The sequence below is a fragment of the Cupressus sempervirens genome, chromosome 4 (genome assembly GCF_028749045.1).
Source record: "Cupressus sempervirens isolate cs-2001-9-10 chromosome 4, ASM2874904v1, whole genome shotgun sequence".
Taxonomy (NCBI): domain Eukaryota; kingdom Viridiplantae; phylum Streptophyta; class Pinopsida; order Cupressales; family Cupressaceae; genus Cupressus; species Cupressus sempervirens.
The window spans coordinates 518,864,339-518,869,561 of record NC_143121.1 but is presented as its reverse complement, the minus strand read 5'-3'; positions in this window follow the sequence as shown (position 1 = coordinate 518,869,561).

Here is a 5,223-nt window from a genome sequence, read left to right as displayed (position 1 = left end):
TTAAACACTTAAACTACTGAGCTATGATGAACTTTATTTTCTTTGTGTGTTGTCTATAATGATTTCTTTCCTATGTGTTCCCTCCCTAATAATTCTTTCGAGGATGTCATGGACTAGAAGACTGGGGGCATGGGGAATTTTTTACTTGCTTTCTTCTTGTGGGTATACTTTTTTAGTCTAAGGTGTTTAGAGCATTCATGCTTGTCCTATGTGACACTTTGGACCTACAATGTATCATCCTTATCTTTTTTTTCAAGACCGCACTCGGGGGCTATCTTGGCACTTATGCCTTGATATAGGTGTAATCTTTCTATACCAAACTTAAAAAATCTAATTGTATTAGTCATCTTGACTTGCATGAGTTTGATGCTTAGGTTGGATTCCCACACTTCTAACTAACATAGATCATATTCATATCCTCATAGTTTTACTAGTGATGATTGTATGCTCTTATGATGTCCCTAATAAGGCTCAATGATAAAAACTAGGACCTACTTATGTAACCCTTGCAATTGCACCTTTTCATACTAGCTTGCTTTCTAGTGTCCATTCTAGCTTAGCTTTGCATTTTGCATGTTGAGAGAGCTCTCTTCTTTATCTTTCATGGACGTGTCAGCTAATTATGTTCATCCTTTTCTTACCTCTTCTTGATCTTATCTTATCTCTTCTTTCCTATTTATCTATTCTTTTCTATCTTACCATCTCATCTATTCTTTTGACCTATCTTTTCTAATCTCGACATCCTAGATCCATTTTCGAGATCAAAATCCAAATTTGGCTTCATCTCGCTAGTCAGAAATTTCTTCTTTCTTCTGTGTAGTTGGCTGACCTATTGAGGCTTAATCTTTGAATCTTGTAGGGGAAATCATCATTTCTTCATTTCTTCATCATTTCCACTCTCTTCTACTTGACATAGTTCTTATACTTTATCTTTCTTGGTCAAAGTTAGTCAAAATGGGGCATATCTTCATAGTTTGTTGGTCACTCTTTGGTTTTAATCTCTTATCTATCATCATGTACTTTTCTTTGTTCTAATTTTCTCATACCTTGCTCATTTCTGCATCCCCTTATCTCATTTTGATTTCGATCCCAAGGGGGAAAAAATACTCTGTCATCACCTACTACTATTATTTGTTTCTTAGGAGCATTTGTTTGATCTTTTCATTTGCTCTTGGTCTATCTGCTTTGCTAGGTGTTAGCATTCTTCTTGAATTCTGACATCATCTTTTTCCTAATGTTTAGTATTACCGCTATTAGGCTATACATTCAGGATTTACTATCTCTTTTTGTATTTCATTCTTCAGAATAAAATATCTATGTCTATTGTTACCTACTTGGCTTCTATTTTCTTTGACATAATGTGTTCTCAGACCGATCACGCATTAGTCAAAGAGGGGCAAATGTAATCTACTAAAAATGGTCATCTAGACTATGAGCCCCCTGTCTAGCATTTTTCCATTATTTATCTAATGATTATTTTTTATCAAATCCTCCAAAATCTATTTATTTGATTATAACCTATGGTATGACCACTTTATCCCAAGTTCATATTTAATTAAAAGAACATGTCCCCATTTTAATTAAATAAAGTTCCCCACTCATCTCTTATCCTAAGTGTGCACACATAAAGCATTATTCCTATTTTAGAAATAAAAGATAAGGCATTTTTGTCTACACATGAATGCACATTTTTCTATGTCAGAGGAATCTTCTACTTTTAAAATAACTTTAATTCTCCTCCACACATTTCAAACCCTCTCAAAAGTCAACTATTAATTGTGATTGGTTGAGATGCTTGTGCACATGGATCACTCCCACTTTCAAACTCCACCCTTGATTACATTCATCTTGCCTCTTAATCTCTACCATCTATTTTTCTTTAAAAGGGAGGGCTCTCTTCTCATTCAAAAAAATCTTAGTCTCTCATGCTATTGTTATGCTAGAGGTTTTATTGGTGATTTTGGAGACTTGGAGCATTTTTGCATTTTTGCATTTTAGCTTAGCTCTCATTCTACTTACATTATGGCATAATTTTTTTAAATCTTAGTTTCATTTATTCTTTAGCTTAGTTCTCTTTTTAGCTTGCATTTCATTTAGAATAGCTTCCATTTGCATTGCACTTTATTTTAGATTCTTGGATATTGGCACTCTTGCCTCTACTCTTTGAATCTCTCGTTCTATGGTGCACCTTGCAAGGGTTGCATAGTTTGGTTCATTTGAGAGCCACCATCTCATAGCCTTTGCATGTCATAGATAAAGCTATAAGCCGGCTCTTGAGACTCCCTCTTTCATGGGTTCTCTCAAGCATAATGGTATCAACACTTGCAAAAACATGACAAAGAAATCAAACAATAAAACTCATTGGATCACCATAGGAAGGTACATGAAGGATGTAATATACATCCTCTAATGTGATCGAGGCCTCTCCAATTGAAAAGTGAAAGGTGTTATGCTCACTATGCCACCACTCAACCAGCGCAGTCAACAACGCATGGTTCGCCTGAATATGGGGCATCCATATAACCCATCTCAACTCCATACCAATATATAGTGGCAAGCTCATCATTAGTTAAATGCTATACAACCTACAACCCCACCAATTTGGGGGCTCTTATGAGAAGTATAGGAATCACTTACTATAATCCATGACAAAAAAACATTAGTAACATATCAAAAATACGCTCAAAATGCAAAAATTTAATGAAAAATGCTCAAAAGCAGGTTGTGTGATATTTCTTTCTACATGCAGGTGACATAAAATGCTGGTAAAATATTAAGCAATATTTTTTGTGAATTAGTGTGGTATAATTTTACCATGCAAAATATCATTCCGATCTGGGTGACAAATGGGTGTGTCCCATACAACATACCTAAAACTACTCATGCGATACAATTGTGGTGTGAAATTGTTGGATACAATTGATTAATTGTGTATTATATTTGATGTTACACAAATTTCATAATCATTATCAGTCAATTTATGTCAAGCTCACTCAGGTAGTGAAGACATTTTTTTGTGTCTACTAAGCACACCTATGTTTGCCTAGTTCAAAAGGTAATGGCTATTGAGTTCACTCGGGCATCAAAGAAAAAGATGCAGAAAGTGAGTGTTAACCGAGCTCACTTAGTTAATGAAGGAAAGTTGGATGGAATAAGTGCTAACCAAGCTCACTCAGTTGCCAAAGGATTTTCGCAAGTTTACAGTGTTAACCAAGCTTCTGTTGGTTAACAAAGGAAATCATTTTTGAGTTAATTTTTATCAAGCTAGGTCAGCTAACAAAAGATTTTCTTATTTTGGCATATTAAGATTAATTGATTTATCTATTGATTCCAGTCCACTAAGGTGATAAATATTAATTATTACAAGTTGTATTTGATCCAACTTGACAAAGTGGAAGATATAAGTATAAGGTCAAGTTGTGATTTTAAAGTGTGTGAAAAAGGCATGAAGATGTTATTGAAGATTTAATGATAAGAAGAGGAATTGAATTTGAAAAAGAATATCCTTGTGGGGTAGCAAAGCTATATTCAATCAGGAAGGATCAAGTACAAGCCAAAACAAAGATCTATAATCAAAAAATTAGTTGTATTCAAATTGTATTCAAATTAGGTCATCTCATTGTTGCTCTCTAACCATTGTAGCAATGGTCTAAATCTCTTAACAAATTTTGCTTAACAACTATTTTCACATCCTCCAACAAGGTGGCAATTCTATTGAATTTTCTCAAGACCTCTAACAAGGCACCTCCTAATAGGGTGATTAAATCCTCTAATAGGGTCTCACTTAATAGTGTGTTTTGTAACCTTTATCAAGGTTGGATTCTAATAAGGCTCACTTCAGAAGAGTGAAAATAGTAACTAGTTGTAATTGGTGTTTTTTCCCAAATTGGGTTTCCATGTTAAATCCTGGTGTCAAATGTGTTCATGTTATTTTATTTGATATGTTTGCAACTTAATTAAAGTAATGGTAATCATAGACAACATCTAAAAGTTTATATGTTAAGCATTTACTGAGTTAATTCAGTTATTACTGAGTTACAACATTTTATGTGTGTTAAACAAGCTTCAACAATATTTAGTTTTTAGTTTGCATTTCTATACTGACATCTAAGGGATCTAGGATTTATTTTAGTAGTAATAGATTTACCCCTCCCTTCTCAGTTAATCCTCTTATATTTCCACTAGAAATATCGTGTGATATTTTATAAAGTACCCATGCGATACTTTTTTAAATATCACCCAATATTTCATATTCTACCTATAAAATGTGTGAAAAAGACCCAAAAAAGTGAGAAAAAGTACAAACCTATCGATGCCTCGTAGTAGTCTAGTCAGTTGTGCAATCGACTACGCTCAAAATGGTGTCAATCTATCAAAATGCCTGCTAATGCCATTTTCTCTCTCCTAAGCACTCTAAGCTCTCCAAATTCACAAAAGATAAATGAATTTGAAAATGATACTTGGGCCCCTTTTATAGCCTCCAACCCCATTTTGACCTAATTTTTGAACTCAAAATTCTACAAAAATTACACCCCTGGCTAATTTTGACATCCTGGTGTTGACATTCAGTCAGTTTTTTATTAGTGGAAACACTTATTCAAATTCTGTATACAGTGTTTGTCAAGCACTATAGTTCAAACTGAGCAATTCAGTGTTTGCTGAGCTTTACAATTTCTACCAAGTTAACAACTTAAGTCAAGAAAATCCAATGTTAATCGAGTTGAATGGAAAATAGTGTCTACCAAGTACAGTTTTGGTAAACAGGGAATGCAGTTTATATCGAGTTACATAGTATCTACCGAGTCACTAGTGAATATCGAATTTGAAACTATGTTGAAGTGATTAGTATGGATTGAGCTTCTACTTCTACCGAGTGCATGATGATGTTGAGTAATGACAGTGGACATCGTGTATTGGAACTTCACCAAGCTAGTTTTCAAAACCTGAGTATCTACATTTGGGTCGACTTTGTAATATTGGTGTTAATTTGTGTAATGGTTGACTTTGTAATTGGATTGATATATATATATATATATATATATATCATTTCCTTAGATGACATAACAATATGATAATGTGAATGGAATGTAAGCACGCGAATGTGAATCAGTAGTAGAGTAAAGTGTATTGTAAGGCCATATGAGGAGCAATAGAGTTATATCTATCACATAGAGGTGATCAGTACTTCAAGGATCTCAATCAGAAATTTAATTGTAAGACAGA